Raw genomic sequence first — 19,803 nt, forward strand, 5'->3', positions numbered from 1 at the left:
ATACACACGCAATCTATTATATGATATTTCTCTGGAAAATCTCACAATACCTCGCAGGGCGTGTAATAAATAATAGGGGTGATGAGATTGGCGAGATTTTAACTGCTCGTTCGTATATATATATATATATATAAACGTTAACCATACAGAGGTTCAAGAATGATATTTCGCTGCTCGTCTTTGGCGCTCGGTTCTCCATGTCCGAGTCGCGGCGGGTAAAATTTAACGAGCGGAGCAGTTTAAAGATACAAAAGCGAAGGGCAGGATTCGCCGCAACCACTGTATAATTGGCGAAGAATTCAGCAGGCAGCGGGCAAAGCAGAAGCATCGAACCGTGAAACCACACCACGCTTCCGGTTCGCGTATTCGACTCTGAAGTGGTGTCTCGCTTTCCGGAAGGCTGCCTTGGAACATTTTCAAGAGGGAAAGGAAAGCTACATCTGCCATGTTTGCTTGTTGCACTTTGGCTACCCTCTGATTTCTCTCGAAGAAAAAACTTTCCGGCTTCCGTCGGCTTCTCAAATATTTATTAAAAACTAGCGCAGACTCTCGTCGGAAACGGCACAACTTTGCTTTGATCCACTCCTATAGCTTCGCGTCGGTTAATTAATCATTTTCTTCGGGAAGGAAATAAAGCGCGGAAAGATTGTTTCGCCGATTGCTGATTATTCTATATTATAAATGATGAACACTGCAGGGAGTCTGATAACGTTCAGAGGGAAAAAATAAATTTCAGGCGATATATTAGCTGTGTATATATATATATATTTATATATAGAGGCGTGAAAGAGATTGGGCTGCGATTTTCCAGCTGTGATGAAATAAATCAATTATCGATGTAGAATTTGCATGAAAGCCTAAATAGGCTTGGCCGAAGAGAATGGGAATGAAGCTGACTTATATTATCACGACGAATGGGTAGATTGGCTCGCGGTATGAATGATAAATCTCGACTAGGCAAATACAGTAATTTAACATTCGCTAACGAGTCATCTATATGGTAAACAGAGGGGCTACCAGCTCACGGCTGTCTATACCGCAACTACCTACGTCGCCACAATATCAAACATTCCACCCTTTAAGCCCCCTTCGACCCTCTCTTCGCATCACCAAACCCTTTTCCAACCTCCGCTTATCCCCTCGCCTCTTCAGCTACGAACCTCTTCCCATCTCTATCTCACTTTCCGCCTGTACCCCTGCTCTCGCACGCTCGTAGATTTAAATGATGAGCTAACATTTGGACAACTTCCCAAATTCACTTTCGCCGTGATACGCGCCACTCCAAATGCACCAGGGCTACACGAATTCGCGAAATAAAGCTCCAACGACAATTGCATAATCGTGGCGAAAGCTCGTCCCTCAACTACCATGCAAACTCATTGAACCTCATTGAATCCGATACCCAAAATATCCATCAGAACACACGCGCGTTAAAGTCAATTCTGTCGAGTCGCTGATTCGACTAAATACAGCAGCCTGATTGAGTCTCTATCACCGGTCACGTGACGGCGAAATTCCCGTAAAAGACAATGATCAAGAGTGTAGAACGCCGGGTTGAAATTTATTTGGAAAAAATATCATTACATTTAGCAATGGTCGTAATTATAGTGTATATACGCCAAATGGAAACGCAAACTTTGTATTCAGCATAAAAAAAGGCGAACGAAATTCAACTGGCTCGGGCCGTCGTGTTTTGAATGGACGGATGAATGGGTACTTGTGCCAGCTTCAAATATACGGCCAGCTCTATGGATAAAAAGAAAAATTCGCAATGTCGATGCTCGCTGTTGAGTATAGCTGATTTTTTTTATTTTCCAAGTCGTCCAACACCCAAATTATCGCGCTAGTTGCGTTTCGCTATATGGAGTCCTATATTCGGTATAATTGGACGGATTATTTTTTCCATCGGTCTACGTCGAAAGGCGATCGAAACTCTGATGAATGATACGTCGAGTTAAACGGGTCACCAATGGGCTCGGAGTCGCGCGCGCGAAATTAATTGGTAAGGAGAGATCGACGTTTCGCGTTTTACTGCGGGACTGCATGGTGTTTTCAAATGTTAATAATACAAGGCTATGAATCGCGCGGGGACCCTCGGGCAATGTAAGTTCTTCACAATGCGACCGGAAAATTAAATTCCAACCCCGGCAGTATCGAGCAACTCGCTTTTACGCACTCGAATCCAGCGCCCCGTGCCATTTGCCGATCCTCGCAATCAGATTAGAAGGCAACGCTGCCATTAACCGTCTCACTGTGTAAATAAACATTTCTTATACAATTAATAGCGTATAAAAAGTTTGTGTAATTTTTTTTAACAACCTTTCTCAAATGAGGAGGGAGAAAATTGAGAAAGGTTTAAAGAGTCTTGTGTTGGCTCTTAAAACAAAACGGGAGGTAGAGCGCGAAGAATTAGCATAAGGAGAAAGGGGTAGTAATTGAAAAAAGCTGGGGGGAATCTCCGGGGGGGGGAGGGGGGACTCTCTCACTCTCTCTCTCTCTCTCTCTCTCCAGATCGTGGTAAACAAAGCCCTAATGAAACTTCTAATGAGTCAAATCTTATTATCATTCGAAGTGAAGGGCCCCGCTCTTGCTGAATGCTGCGTTCGGTTTGAAGAGAGTAGGTAAGTAAGTTTAGTTACTTCGCGTGCATAAACACACGCCATTACTTGGAATAACAGCAGATCCGGATGGGCTCGAGTGCTTTCAGCCAGCTCGAAGAAGTACTTCCAGCGTCTCTTTCACAATGCCTCCGTCTTCCTCTCTCCCTTCTACCTATCATTAATTTCCCCCTATTAATTTCTCGAATCAACTAATTAATTAAAAAAAAAAAAAAAAAAATCTTAAACTTTAGACAAATATATACATTTTAATTTCAAGATTGAAATTAGAGTTTAATTAAACGTATATTATGGGATTAATTTATATTTTATCTTAATAACTGGCGGATCTCAGAGTCTCTCATTTCCACGGGGGATCAATATCCTTTTGTTATGGAGCTTCAGAATTTTTGAATAATCTCAAGCATCCAGACAGGGATATGATCACTGGCCAACAGCTGAGAATTTTTATGTCGCCCGCACCAGACAATGTCTCCCCGCCATTGTTTTATTTCTACCAGACTGCCGGAACTAATCACCCATAAACTCCCTATTTATCTCTTTCCTTCCAATTTTACCCTAAATATAATCAAGCTGCACCGCTTTGAATTTCAAGGCAGGACTCTCACATAAGTGTATGCACACATACACGGACACACAATTTGTTCCGTAAAAGTTACAATGAATCAGAGCACCGAGCTACTCCCCCCCTCCCACATCTCTCGTTGACTGCAGAAGAATCACTATTGGAAAGTTGCCTTACAAATTAGAGAGTAAATGAAATTAAAAAAACTTTCCAGCGGCAGTCTGGATTTTCAGGGAACTTTGGTGAAAGGGTGCTTTTGCCATCGACCGTGTTCCTTGTATAATGAGAGGGTGGAAAGGAATGGAGCATTCCATTCGTCGTGCAATCGAGATCCTCGATTCGGGTCCGGCCAAGTATGTACGGGCCAATCAGGTCCGATGCAAGAATTACAGCATTCATTTCTGCCACAGCTCCATTCAAGAAAACTTCGAGCTATCTCGAGGTTATCGTGCACAAGTACCAATTAAGAGGCCACTTGAAACTTTTTATCTATGAGGATATGAGACTCTTATCATTTCTGTATAAACATTACGGTGAAAGAAAAAACATGGAAAATAAATTTCCATTTGTAAAGATACACGCTGATTATTTGTCCACTGATAACAATTCTCGTATTCTTTATCGCCGTAGTATAGTAAACGCATGCGATAGTTCGACCTAAAAACGCTTCATCAGTTTGAGCAATAATATTGACGTATATAATCAAGGCTGAAGTATAATTGGTGGAAAATTTGGCTGATGAAAAAATCGTTGATCGATACTTACCTTATGGCAGGGCTTTCCAGGCGGTAAAAATCGTTTTGGGTTTTACGCTGTTAGGTCGCTTTGACTTTTTAATTGCGTGTCATAAATTGGTCGACACGCTTGGCCCGTTTCAGGACACTCGATTTTCTGGCTGGCCGCAAGTTCGATCTACCACCTCCCCAGGATGAGCTGCACGCCTGTGGAATCCTTCGTAAATTGTCTCGCTGGCTAAATCGATTGGCTAGCAGTCTCTGCCTTGTATGTACTTGTAACTCACCTCCTATATATATATAGTTTGGCTCTCTCTCTACTATGAGGAAAAAGAAAAGATGGATGTAATTAAAAATAAGTATCGAATTGTAAGATAATTAAAGAAATGGCAAAATTACAAAGTTTGTAAATAATCGCGCTTGGAAAACAAATGTCTCGGAGTGAATGTTGGATGGGCTGCGGTGGGGCGAGGGTACAGGGAGGGCTTGAATCTTCCCTCTTGCCTAACGAATGCCACGCAGGTACGATTGTTTAACGCAGCGAGCGTGAGGAGCGAAGCTTTTAGCCAAGACGAATGAGACGACTGGCTCAGTCTCAGCAGCAACAGCAGGAAATTGCGTTTCATTGTAGCGAGACGCTGTTTGCTCCCAAGCTGCGATACCAAAGCTTCCCCCCCCCCCCTCCCCCCCCCGCTTCACCCCTCTTTCTCTCCCTCTTTCCCCATCGCTTTTGCCAGCTCCGCTGGAATGAGATACGAATGACAATTACACCCGGTAGATATCAGTCAGTCTCGATGCTGTAGGACCTTAAAATTCTTAAAGCTACCCCAATTTCATTCTATTTACACTGTTCTTACACTCGCACTCCTGAATTTCGCGTCCATTTCACGAAATTTCCCTTTTTTTCCCTCAAAGACTCTGGCTGGACTCTGCGGCGCTGTCTAACGAGATTTCTCCACTCTTATTATTGCATCAGGATAGAAAAAGATGGAGAAACGATTTGGTTGTCGTTAATGGCGGAGGAATATTCGATTCGTGCATGGTTGAGGAGGAGAGTATAAAGGGCTGCCCTGTGCGGATCGTGAAAGGCGAAGGAGGCAGGGATCCACGTGGACCAGAGCTACGGCTATTTATATTTATGTCGATGCATGGGAAAACTTGGCAACGGCCTTCTTGCCCCCGCTATTGCGGCGACGTAACGTTCGATTTTACCTAACCTCACCGACTACCGCGCGCCGGCCATAAATAGGAAAAACTCGGTGGCCTCACGATTTATTGCATATGAGTTCACGGATTTGTCAATCGCCCTCCCTCTCGAGCCTCCTGTGGGATGGAGAGGAACAGGGACTAGCTTCCCGTGGCTTCGCGTAACGTTCGAAAGCCACTTATCTCTCGCAAGTCGCATCATAATTCATAAAGTATAGAAATAGATGACGAATAGCCGATCTTCTAGATCCAGCAAAAATGGCGTTTGACGCTTTTGACTTTTGACCACCGATCGAGCGCGAGGACCAATCAGATCCAGCGAGAAAACCGAGGGAGGTCCGTATATCGATAAAGTTGATAGAAAATTTTTCGCATTTCGCAGGAATTGTTTTCGTACAAGAGAAAATGTCTAACGAGTAGGAAACTGCTGGAAACAGAAGTGGGTGGTGGGTGCAGGGTAGCCAAACGGAAAGGGGTAGGGGAGACGGACGGTATTATTGCTTTAATCGATCAAGCCGATAATTCTATTACCATTTGCGTTATTCAAATGGTATTTAATTTTCCGCAGCGTTACCTTTATTCCCCGATTTACATTTCATTCGTTCGGAATTGTCCCCCGTGCTTCTTTCACCCGCTCCCTCATACTTTCTTTCCTTTTTTCCGGTCATTTAAAAGCTGCGGCCTTTGTATCTGCATGTCGTTAACTTTTCCGCGAGCTGCTTCCCACCCTCTGCTCCTACCGCCACCGTCGTTGAGAAACGAATGCAGTTTGCATTGTTCAATGTGCATTAGAGCAAAAAAAAAATGCTGCAACAAAGTGGGAAGATGCTTGCGGGAAAGCCCCTCTTCTTGTCTTTCGGTGCGAGATTTCGAATTCCAATAATCTTTGAACTTTCAAATCTATGCAAATCGACGAAATTATGAAGCAGCAAATTGTAAATGGCTAATAATTTTTTAGCCTGTCGTTTCTTCCACTCTGAGAATACTCGAATGGCAATTGGCATATTTTATTGATAATTGGCCGGGAACGTTTACTCGGCAAACTTTAAATAAAAACCATCCATCAGAGTTTTCTTTGCAAAATATTCTCATTAATTTCATTTAACTTACATGTGATGTAGAAAAAACTGTGTTCTCTTCTTGCTAATGCAATTAGCGTTTCACCTAAGTACCTTTATCCGCTGGTGAATTTCGTGCTTGAATGGTTAAGCCGAGCTCCGACAGATGGAAGAACATGGTACTTGACTTCCTAGATAAATATCAATGCGTTACTAGACTTACAGCGAAAGGAACTTTACTTCGAGTGTTTCTCAAACGTAATTAATAACGTATTTGACTAAGATCGATATTTACCAATCTTCAGCTACATCCAATAAATTTAATTCTGACAAATTATTGAGGGAAACATCTTTCTTCTCTTTTCTTTCATTCTGTAATTCTTCTTAATATTTTTGCGCCTAATATGTATATCTATATAGTACTTCGATTGGTAGTATAAATTTTCAAAGAATCCTGGAGAAGAATGGCAGTGAGACGGTGTCTCATAAAGAAGAGTTTTGGGCTATCGAAGAGAAAACTTGAAGGATGGGTGGGGTTAGACTATTTTCCGAAACGTCAGGACGATGCCAGGCTGGAGAAGAGAGGCATTGCGTGAGTGCTGGTTGAAAATGCATCAAAGTCTACGGAGGCAGATGAAGTCTGGCGGCTATGTAAACAGCGAACCAATATCGTAATTGCTCTCAAGACTGTTGGCACAGGAGTCGCTGAGTTCTCATGAGTGCGCGCTTTGCATTCGGAGCCACCGCGAGTCTCTCTATGTACGCCTTATCAGCTTGAGATTTCGCAATCGTTGATTGTACTCCTGCGTCAGCAGTCTCTCTCTCTTTATTCCCTTCACTATTTTACTCTCTTACAAACGTATCGTCGAATCTATCCTTTTATTAATTCCTTCGACACGAATAAAACCTGAAATGATCAGTGATCTGACCGAAATATTGCTACATCTGTTGGCAGAAATTGCGTTAATAGCACAGTTTCTTAGGGGATGAGGTTCCTCGAATCGATCAGATTAATATTCTGTTGGTCGTTTTCAAGTATAGACAATAACTTTTAAATAAATAAAGCTTTAAGTAGAACTATCACAATATAGTATTTTCATGTAAGACGCCGAGCGTTGTCTCATATATTTAAAAAAATGTGCGTGTGCAGCGAGAAGTTGCTGTTTGCAAAGCAATCAGCTGGGCTCGAGAAATTAATGAGTTTTTATGAAAATTGCCCTATTTTAGTTAAATCAACGTATTTATTAGAAGAACACAAAATCATTTGAAATTTTCCAATTTCCTATAAAATTTGCAATTATAAGAATAATAATTTCACTATTTTTTTAAACTTTATTTTTATAATAATAATTCCTTATAATTAAATACAAGCAGAATAGTAATGACGAAAAATATTGTTTTTATCTATGCTATTTGTGATAGGATACTGAAATGATTAATAGTTTATGCATATTTGCCACGATTAATATAAAATTAACATCTTGTATTTTCGGAAATCAATATCCGGTAAAATTCGCCGACAAGAGAATGTCTATGTATATGTTATTTATAATACAATTAAACTAAAATGTATGCAAGACACACTATAGCGATAGAAAATTAATTATTCCCCCCTTATTTTAGTCGCGTAGTTTTTATGGACGGTGTAGGATAAATAATTGAGAAACTTGCCATATGACATAGTCCAGAGTCAGGGGGAAGGACTATATTTACCAGTAACAAATCAATCTGGTAATTCTTCTGTAAATAGTAAAGGTAATTGAAGGGACAGTTTAGGGAAAAGATTTAGAAGTATTTATCCATTACAAGAACTATGCATCGTAGAAAAAAATGGTAAATTCGTAAGTTTAACATTTTTAAGATATGCATTTGTAGTTTAACTTATTAATGAACAAATGTCCCAGTCGGAACTTTTATATTTAATGCTCCTGCTTTTCGAATAGAAATATATAAAAAATTGAATTATATAGCGACCGCCAGAGATAAAGTAGATCAGGGCAAAAAGCGTCTAAAATCGCGATAGGGGATAATCTATGTATGATCGACTGATGTATAATAAACACGAATGAACAATGACTCACTGTCTGTCTGTGATACTCCTGTTTCCGCTTCCTTATAACCTAATTTATTTATCAATCTATAAGAATTGATGAAATATCTCTTATATGAATACGAAGTTCAAGAGAACCACGGTCGGGGCCGTTTTATTTGCGGAATCATATACAGATTATACTTCTACCATTTTTAAATGCTTTTTATTCATTTGTCCATAAACCTTCAATGTGTATATGTAAAATAGAAATTTTTACATGTAATTAATAGCTGCGTTTAAAAAATGTTTGTATTCTTACCTATATTTTCGAGCGTCCAGGGTGGTGCAACTCTTTAATCACATATTCATTTTTGTTGCAAACAGCAATCAGAGCAGACTCACGAAATTTTGTCGAGAAAAAGATTAAATTACGTTACGGTCGTAAGTTATGCCTATTTCTTTTACTGTGTTTGAGCAAATAAAACCAATTTATGCAAATTTAATTGTTGTGCTTTATAATTTTGCATTAATGTACATTTGGCAGAGTCTTGAGAATAGAAGTGATTGAAAATAATGATTTTGCTGTAGAGGAGCTAATCAGTGGCAGTACGATATAGTTGCACGAGTCAATGTATGAAATGGTGTGAGTAATGCCACATAAATGTACTGTACAATTGTCTCGTTGGCTCGAACTACAAAAGCTCCCCACTCGCACTGTCACGCTCCGGTATATTGTAGGGTGGCTTATGGGATTTCACGGTTCCCGCGGACGCGATCTTATTAATTTTCCATTTAATTAGTGCTTAATTAGGCCTCAGATTTACGTCTGGGCTATAACGTCCTGAATGGATCGTTTCGTACAAACAAACACAATAAGATATTCAGCTATATATACCTAAATACCAACTGCAGATTCGCTTAACAATTTCATGTGGCAAGTAAATATTTCATAGAAGGTTTCTGCTAATTATTAAAATAACGAGATAAGAGTATAAAGTGATTTTGATAGAGAGAGAGAGAGAGAGAGAGAGAGAGAGAGAGATGTTGAAGAAAATTAAGAACCCTAGAAATCGAATGAAATTCATGCGGCTGCCTTATTATCTCAGAGCAAACATCATTAGGAGGTATAATCCAATTATGAAAAAATTCGTTGGTGGAATGAACTATTCATGTCAGAAACGGACCGATACGAGTCTTTAGGCGGTAGTGGAGAAGGTAGATGGAGTTGAAGTGGATGGTAAAGGAGGGGTATAGGCCAGGGGTCTGATTAATTTAATTAAAGCGCGGTCGGGACCGCGGGAAAATTTCCGTAGGTTCCTCAGGATCTGTAAGAGCTGGGATGGAAGGAGGCAAGCAGTATCTGAAAAACTTTCGAGTTTGAGGAAGGGTGGGAGGGAGCTAGAGAAAGGGCTGAGGCGGGGAAATTCTTGCTACCTTACCTCGCTATCCAATCGCCGGGGTCCTCTCTGGCAGAGTAGCTATCGGAAACTTTCTTTAATCAAGTGTTTGATCAGCCCCCCTTTCCCCTTTGTCATTGTCTTCCCCTCTCTGCCAATCTTTCCTCGAATCATCCTGCGCACGAAATACTTGGCCCCAGCGATGGTTCGCTAATACATCGATTAACATCGAGTCATATAGAACGCTGCGGGTCGACAATTTAAAATCTAATTGCTCGATCTCCCATTCAATCTGTCGACAATCGAAAGTTTCGACCGAGACGCGCGAATGACTTGACGTATTAATCGAGGCCGAAATGCGACAAGACGGGGGGTGGGCTCTCGCGTGGCCGATAAATTTGCTGGAAGTTTAATTTCATTTTATAGGCGTGATACTTTAGCGAAAGCACCCACACTTTACACTAACGGCGCCGGAGCGGGTGGCCTGTTCTCTTCGAGCTAGGAATTATACATTATACCGTCCTAAATCATGACTAAGGCTTAGCCTCGTGTAATTATATCGTCGTTTTTAGAGCCACCCGAAATGCACCTAACTTACATATTTATAACGCTTTAGCAAGCGGCGGAAGTGAGAAAATTGAGATAATCGTGATTTTGCAAGCGCGATCGATTATTAACCGCGTGATGCACCATAGTCAGTCTCTTGTCATTCTCGCTCTTTACTCCCTTGTAATATTAACACTGCTCCCCTGTAAAGATACTATACATCATTTATGTACGATGCGACGCCACCGTCGGGATCTTCGTACACGTGTGCACGCAGCACGTCTTAATGAAATTTTGTAAAATGCGCCCTGGTCGCTTTTCACGCCGTGGCCTCAGCCGGCTAATTCGATCTCGTCGGATTATCACTCATTCCGCAAAAAGGATAAACGCGCTCGCGCGAGGAGAATTCGTTATATTTCCCTCTTCATCGCGCAACTTCAGTCAGCGCGCGGCCACGAATTTTTGCCCGCGATTTATTAACGAACATTTCATATATATAGCAGCCGTTCTATAGCGTATCAATTGGCAGACGGGTAACCGTGTTGTTGATTGCTAACCGTTGGATAAATTCGAGCTGCTTTTTGCATTCAGTCAAATCATATCCAGCGATCAATCTCGGTACGCCCTTTGTTTCCGACGTCCCGTACGTTATACCGATGCTTGCCTGGCGCTGGATTCATATTAAACGATATAAAGAAACGAGAAACGAGCAGCAGTGATTTATGCGCATGCACAAATTGTCCTGTCTCGCTCCTCCAGTTTAGTCCCCCATGAAAATGCGCCTTGCTCTCCTTTCGTCGACATCTTATTGTCCGCTGGCGCTCTCTCCAATATCCGCTGCATTAAATCCAGCTTTTTCACGCGATATGCCCTGCAATGTGGCACTCACTCTACTCGAGCCGTTTGACATCCTCGATTTTCATGCCTCTTGCTATGTATATATATATACGTAGCGCACGCGTGCGCGAGAACCTCCGGAAGTCTATGGCAGAGCGGAAGAGCGGTTTTTCTCCCTCGGAGAGACTGCGAGAGATTTTCGCTCGCTATAATCTTGTTTAAGAAGGGCCATTTTTTCGCCGATAAACGCTAGGCTCAATTTTTGAGGGTCGAGCGTACAGTGGAGGCGACGGGGGATGAATTTTTTAGAGGATCCTGCTGAATGAGCATGGAGCCAGTGGTATTCGCTTTCTTTCACGAGAGGACACTCTTTCTTTTGATTCGTTCCAACGTAAGACGTTGTCCTGAAGTGAGTTAAAGTTTCGCAAAGGCCACCCAGGCTTGAACTCCTCGCCGAAGTGCCTCTCGTAGTGTTCTCTTCTTAAAATTCTTCTTCTTCCTCTTCTTCTTTTTGCTTTCTTGAAATAGAGAAGAAATATAAAAGAAGAAGAAAGGGCTAAGTGGTGGTTGCAAACGTCAAAGACAACGTTTCACGTATGGAATGTCTTTTGTCGGTGGACTCGAGTGATACTGAAATTGGCCCTCTGAAAAACGCTAAATTTTTCAGGCAATCCTATTCGCCAGTATTGCAAGAGTTGGATAAAAAATCCATTGAACTTTATCGCGGATTACAAGACATGTAGCTTTATTTGCTTTGGATTCATTGGACGAGTATAAATGCATAAAACATTTGGAGAACGCGCGAGCGACCTGTCTTATATATAGGTATGAGACGATCACACGGAAGGTATTAAATTTCATTTTAAATGGCCTGCAAGAACTGTCGGTTCCTGTGTTTCTGCAGATGTTGCCGGGTAGCAGTCCAGCCTATATATTCGATATCTCACACTCGCGTACCTCATACACTTTATGCGATATTCTAGTGTCATACGAGGGAATCATCGTATAGCTTCCGGAAAATTCTGCAGGAAAATCTTCTTGGAAGAAAGAGAGGGAAAGCGAGTGGAAACACTGCGATTGTTTCATAAATCAATTTTAACAAGAACTCTCTATATTAAAAAATAAAGCGAAAAGGCACGTGGCAGAGTGACCTTGGAATAACGTATAGGGTTTATCGCGTGGATGTCGCGATAAGTTGAAACAAAGCAACCGAATAATTCAGGCATCGAACAGGGAAAAGTGTATCGTTTGGTTGTTGAAAGTCACTATATAATAATTCAAGAAAGTCGTAAGACTGACCTGATTATATTTCCATGTACATTTTTTGCTAGGTGAAAATTGGAGAAATAGAAAAATAAAAGGAAAATTGTCGTAGGAGTTGGATAAATTTTGGAGCGAAGGGGTGAGGATCTTCCAAGGGTTCTCGTGGCGATCCCAGGCAATTCTCTCCTTACCCGTGATGCTGTTCGCGAGAATTGAGGTAATTACCGGATTTCGGGAAAATCCATGGAGCGTGAGGCATTTAGAGCTGTTACAGTTTCGACGAGTCGGTCAGAATGAAAGGGAAGTTGCTGGCAGGGGCTGCCGCCAAAGGCGCTTAAGGGGGTTTAGAGAGGTGCAGGGGGCAGGGCGAACTGCGTACGAACGAATGAACGAACGAACGGCGTTATAACAAGGGCTAGTTAGCGGCGGTACCGTATTACCCTCTCGCAGTTCTGCTCTTGCACAATGGCGACAAATTTTACGCGCTATATCATTCGCCAGACGAATCCCCCCTCCCCTCCCATTGGAATAGCTTTTCCAGTCTTCCGGTATCCGTAAACTCCTAATAACTACCAATTCTTCTCGTTTGTTTGTACCCCAAGACAGATTGCAGTTCTGAATGCTTCAGCTTCTTCACTTATTAGCAATTATTTACAAGATTCACTGCTGTAATTAATCCATTGACGTTCAAGCTGCTTATAATCCGACGAAAGCTGATTGACTGATAAGTTATTTTATTTCCTCCGCCACGCCAAGTGTGCATGTCGCGTTAACTTTCGACGTTCGATTTGGGAAAATTGCTTCGTATTCCCTGGCACAGTACAATTTACAATCTTTGTCAGACTGCATTCGTTACGAAAATACCCTGAGGACCAGGAAGTCGATATACCATGTATTCAATTCAATGCATACATAATTTTCCGTCTCGAGCATAAGTTCCACAGCAACGTATATAACACGTAAGGTATACGCATTTCGCGCAGAGTCACAAAGTTCATTGAACTCGACATTAATTAACAAGTACTTGTACCAAATGATTCTGGACGCGCTAAGCATGAATGAAGCATTCAGCTTTATGCGAGATTAAATCTTTCATTGGATTTCTCAAGAATGCATGGTAGCCGCAGTGGGTACCACGGGGAAGATTACGGTAGTGTGGGACGATCATGGAAATCATGGAAGGACTCCCTTATACTGACGTATCAAATACATTTATCTCCCTTTCAGAGATCCGAGCACACATCTCTGATTAGTTCTCCCTTCGATCCTTTATGGGACCTTCAAAATCTTTTTCTCTACCGTTTCTTTTCGCTGCCTAATATGTCACTGTACGATAATCTTATCTATCCAGCCCTTCTCTCATCCTGATTACTGCTCAATGTCACTTCCTCTCTCTTTCTTTTGGGAAGCGGAACTACCATGACTATTGATCCATCTGTATCCTTCTGACGTCCATATCGAAGAAGGTATTTATGCGGCAAGAGTTAAATTCCGACGGATATATTTTGTTTTGTATATTTTCGAACAGTTTTTCTCATTCATGCGTGAGAGATAAGGGACAAAAATCTGTTTTGCTCTATCGACGTCTTCCCATCTCTTTGCCGGTCTGGCCACTCGATCACGTTTCAAGCCCGATAAAGTCGACCATTAACTTGGAAAAGTTACAATGGGCTATTTTACTATCTACTTCAACTTTGCCGTGCCATATGTTCGAATAAGCAGACTTGCTCCTTTTAATATACTTTATCGAACGACCTCTAAATTTCACTTATTTATTGCCGGACTTTCTCAAGTTTCGCAGATTAACTTTGTCATTTTCTCTCTTTTTTCCTCCGTCATCCACGTCGTGCAGTTCGCATCATACGTTAATTGCGGCATAATTATAGAAACGTGCGGGCGATCTTTGTCCATACTAATATCGCACAGGTGGTCGACGGCTGGGGGATGTCAAAGGAATACTTTATTTCTTGGATGAAAATAAGGAAGAAAGGAAGCTATAGGTATATATACCGAGGGAGGGGGGGGGGGTAGGGGTGAGATCGACTTTTGTGGAGAAAATCGCGCGCGCGCTCATGCAGAGTCGCGTAGCTATAGTGCCAGGTTCCTAGCCCGTCATATAACTGACGTTTCATGAATTGGAAATGTAATTTTAGCTCGCGGTGGGGCCGTAACTGTTTGCATGATACGAGAAAGTAAACGAGCGCATAATTTCACCCGCGAACACGTCCGGGCCGAGTTAATTCGGCCGCGCGTGAAGACGTCTAATCGCGCTTGCCTCTCTCTATTCCCTCCAGCCCACTCTTTGACAGCTTTATAACTTTCGAGGATCCGGATATTCCGGCTTATATATACCTGCTGAGAAGCGAATGATTTTTCAAAATTAAGAAGAACAAAACTGGACAAAACCTGGCGTGTTCCTCCTCCCTGCAGTAAGATATTAAATCATGCGAATACGACTTTGGGGCGGGCACATTGCTAACGCCGATAATACCCGGAGAAAGAGGAGTGTGGTTGGGGGTAGGAGCTCTTGTGCATTCCCGTTTTAATCCAATCTGCGGGACATGTAAGAATATATTAAAGAAAAAGTTTGCGTCGTGAAATTATACCGTCTCGAGAGCTGCTAGGTGCTATGTTAGCTTTCTTTTCTCTGCCAATGGAACTGTGGAAGCTGGAAGGGGGTAGGGGAAAGCTATAGTAAGGAGTTATATATAGGTGCGGATAGGAGTTTTCGCTTTCGACTGGCTCTACCCGCGCGCGGCCACCTTGGACTACTTGCCCGCATCTCTACCAGCCAACTCTATCCAGACCCATACATTTATTTACATGTAATTACCCGCACCCGCGCGACTCACCAACTAATAAACATGTACGATAGGTCCGACATTATCCTACGGAGGGTCGTCGGCGCATAATTTATTTATAGCTCCGTGCGCCAGCCAAGTCCCTAGAATAGAAAAATGTATGGATTTTCATAAAACGTCAACTTCGAGTTACTTCTATTTTAGGCAGACTTTATAATCGATTTTCTGATCGAAATCCATAATTCCACAATTTACATGAAAAAGATACTTTTGCATGTAGATGATTTGATTCTAATCTCGGGGAATAATATACGTTTTACTTGACTCGACTTTTTCTTTAGTACGGATGGTAAAGCGTTTTTCCATGGCTCGTGGAAAAATGAATATTGGTAAGGAATGAAAGCTGGGTGGGGGCTCTCGGAAATTTGGTAAGCGGGAGGAGAAAGGGTTGGGAGCGAGAGAGAGAGAGAGAGAGAAGTAGAGAGCAGAGAAAGGTGAGGGAAAGAGAGGGGGGAGTTTTCGTCAAAAGATACGAGAGACGCTGCCGGATTCTGCAGGCGAGGTGAGGTATTGACATGTGAATAAGGCAGGGCCCCAGGGTGAAGTAGCGAGGGAAGGAGAAAAGTCGCGGTAGGAAACGTCTCCGTCGAAGACCCAGCGTCCGGGCTCCCCCGGGGGCTCCCCTCCACAAGGGGAACGCCTTATCTCCGCACGTCGAGATTGACTTCCTTTCTATCCATTCAGCCGCTCAAATGAGTTCCTTTGATAACTGTTGTGTGATCGAGTGTGCTGAATGCTGAAGGGTTCAGGACCACCGCGTCTGACTTTCACCCGGAAGGGCCTGAAAGAAGAAAAAAAAAACATTTCACTGCACCACGTCCTCTTTCACTTCCGCCTCCGCTTCACCCACTCGGTCCTTCGATTTTCGCTTTTCAAGGAAGAATACCACCTCGTATTTAGCACAGCTTGATCCTACGCTACCGACTGCAGGATGGAAAACGAGTTATTCGCATAATTCGTGAATTTTCCTCAGGAGCCAGCTTGTTAGGAATAAGAAAAGGAAGGGCGAGCCATGCATTTCCGAGGACTCGAGGCTATTAGAATTTTTATCAGCGGACTATCGAGGCCAGTGGAGCGTCAGGTGTGCTTAACCACCTTTTACCTGGAAAAGCTGGTTGAGGCAGTTCCGCTTAGGTCGAAACTTACTCGTAGACAGCAGCCAGAGGATATCTCGGAGGTCCCGCCAGTGCATTTAGAATAACTTACGGCATCATGAGATTACAAGTCTGCAGCATAAACCCCTTCCACTTCATCCCGTTGAGGTCCTGGCGTGCCGGTGCCATTAATTAAGAGCTTCTAAGGGCAGGAAAGGGTGCAATTTTCCCTGCCAACCTTCTCTGCATTCTCCAGCATCCTTGTTGGAAAAATTTCAACTTCTTCGAGCTGCATGCCAATTTTTCTCCCATCGCGCTCGCGAGCGCGCGCATTTTTCTTTTTTTTCTCCTTTATTTTTAATGCATTACCAATAGCATAGAATATAAAATCAACTTTGTGCATTTTTCGCTCGTCGAGCAGCGCTATTTCTCATGGTCAATTAAAGGAAGCATTAAGGAAGACGAAGATCCTTTAATTTTGCAGTAGCAGCAGCAGCAGCAGCAATTGTACAGCAGAACTATTTCGTCTTTCTTAGTCTCCTGATATTTAACGTCGCAGGCAGCAGCGAAAGATATTCCAGGGTGTTAATTCGGCATAATTTACGGTCACCAGATGCGAGCTTGGCGGATGTTGTCCCAAAGTATCAGGAATGCTCGGAAAACGGCCGACTACTTTAGGGACACGTGTCACGCGGTAGCCGAGCGCGAGTTGGCCTTGCAAAAATTGGCCAAACTTGTATAAGCGATTTGCATACGGGCATTCATCCTGAATTCTTGGAATTTTAGCATTTTCTGCGTGCACCGATGGAGGGAAGGCTTTCTTCGAAACTCATCGGATTTATCAAGTTGAATAAGGAATCTCCGAAGGAAAATCAATGGAATAAGAGTTGGGCTTTAACAGAGTTATTTGTGGGTTAGGACGAAGAGGGGGATGTTATAGCGGATGTTGTCGCAAAGTATCAGGAGATGCCACCCGGGATATTCCACCCAGGAGGGCAGGCTCGCAAAGATTCCTGAAAGGGCACGAGGGTGTCGGGCCAGAAGTAAGTAACGAAGGAAGGTCGAGGGGTGATAATTGTCGGGATATCAAGGATACACTCGTGGCCCCAGGAGGCCGTAGATTACAAACTCTGTCGTCCGTCTTCCACGTTTACCTCGAGAGTCTCTCTTCCTGGCTTCGTCGAGGCAGCTACCTGCGTAAAACACGCGTTTATACCGAAATACATACCCAACCCCTTCCTCGACTGCTTCGGCTGCCTGCTAGACTGCTGATTTATCGCACGACAACGGCGTTATTAACCCCGCACTGCTAGATAACGTAGAAAGCTTCTTGTTTCGAATGCCAGCCACTCCTTTTCACTCCAAATGAGGGGCCAACAACTTTCCAAGCCCACCTCAAAGTTATACCAGCGCGTTCTAATCGTCTCTCTCTTCCTTTAGCTCATCTAGCTCTCTGACTCTCTCATAAACTATAACTTCACTTTTTATTCAGAATTATGTTACACTTCTTCATGTACAAGTATATGATTCAAAATAATAATAAGTTTGTTCAAGAAATCACAAATTACACTGTTATTGAATACGTATAAATATAAGACGCATAAGCATCTCATTTGCTCGGTGTTAATTTGTCCCTTATCCGGCTGGATTAAACTTTACCACGGAACGTCATGGTCGCTTGGAAAGCGTTGTAATCCGAAACACAAACAAATCCTCTGGACATTCTGGAACATCCTGCATACAGCTGGTCAGAGCGTCTAATCAGCCTTCGTTTCCTCCACTGTTAGCTGTCATAATGACTAGCCAGCCGGGTTAATTATAACTTGGTCTAATTGCCATCAGACCAAATCCCCTCTAAATACCTTTGCAATAAGTCTTAATTACGTTTGCATGTCTCTATATATATTCATATAGAATAATAAATATAGTTATTAGAGAATACAGAAATTTGTTCACACTTGCGGATATGTGCATCTCAGGCAGCATTTCTTTATATAATCTTTTTAATTTTCACACAGCTAAAATATATACACGAAGAAAAATTGGAAAGAGTGGTAGAGAAGTTGGAATTAAAGGAGGGCTGGACGGTAGGAAATTTAGTGGCTCGTAGGGGAACAGGGGGGGGGGGGGGGGAGACGGGAGTGGGTGGACGGCTGGACAAAAACATGAGGACGAAAACGCAGAGTTCTTGTCCATCGCGTCCCGATCTTCAATGACCGCACGTAACTTTTACCTACGGCGTTGTCCTTGGGCGTTTGTACAGCATTGCCGGACACGTTTCGTGAAGTTACGAGGTGGGGAATCCCGCGAGTGCACGTAAGGGGGATGCTTTCCCTAATTTATGGGCTGACAGAAAGAAAGGGTGAGCGCGCAGTCGGTTGGAAAAATGTTGCAGGCCCTTCCTGCGTGGTAGGAGCAGAGAGTGGAACGGAAAGCACGGTAGACAATGAACTGCCGTTTTAATGCAGAATCAACGCAATATTTTTCAATAAGACCCTTTATACGGTATATCACGATGATAATGATACGCTTGAGGGCTGCAATGATCTCCGCTGGAGAAACTTACTCGCCAACTCGAGCAAACCTTATAAATGCCATCGTGATACCATAAACCTATGATGCATGAGCCGGTTCACCGTGAAGAACCCTCCTAAAAGCGTTTCCTTCTACAGGGAACTGCTCGGATCGACCATCTCGGCAAATTTCTATCTTCGCCTCTGTTCTACACTCGTTCGGATTGAAATTCGTGCAAGCTGCAGCAGCGACAAAATATCAAGACTCCGGGAATGACGAATCAGGCGTTATATCCTGAGAAAATTTGTCCAATTTGGAAATGAAAGTGGTACACATGCATACGTTACGTGTGCGACTACAGATAGCAGACGTGTACCTTTTGGGTATAGGGCGGCTACCGCTTTGACAGTTCGCACAGTTCGAAATCCAATAAAAAGCTAATTGAATCAGTGACGCCACCTGACTTCACTAATGAAATTTCAAAGTACCAATTTCACGTTACGGCGTTTTGGCCTGCCTACCTATCTCCTACGTATAGTATCGTCCACTGAAGTAGTAATACCCGATGGCATTGCTTGAATTCCGTAAATTGGAATAAAATGAGTTTTGCCAACTCTACCCGTTGGATTGAGTTTAATAGCAGACGCCTCGCGTGGCGCGACCACCATTTTATACCGATCGCTGTCCAATGATTTCACTGTATATATATATATATATATATATATATCTACACAAATGTTGAATTTCAATGACAGAAATCACAGGTTTTACGACACGGTATCTCTGCAATGTATTCTCTCTTGTCCGACCAATTTCGGTCTACTCCACTTGTCAGGTATCGTACATATATATACAGCAGCGCAGCGTTACGCGAGTCTATATACTTATATAGTTTAGGGAAAAAAGAGTAAAAATGTTTGCACGCGCCAAAAGCAAGCCTTTCACGACACTATACACGACATTATAGCATAGCAGGGATAAGAATAAGGCAAAGCGCAGTATAGTTGGTTAATGCTTGGCAGTTGCAGGTGCACGGCAAGATAATTTGTCAAAAGTTGGTGAATCTCACGGATGCGGC

The sequence above is a fragment of the Prorops nasuta genome, unplaced genomic scaffold (assembly GCF_024137725.1).
Source record: "Prorops nasuta isolate Cenicafe-Biocafe unplaced genomic scaffold, Cenicafe_Pnas_1.2 PNAS00015, whole genome shotgun sequence".
In the NCBI taxonomy this organism is placed as follows: domain Eukaryota; kingdom Metazoa; phylum Arthropoda; class Insecta; order Hymenoptera; family Bethylidae; genus Prorops; species Prorops nasuta.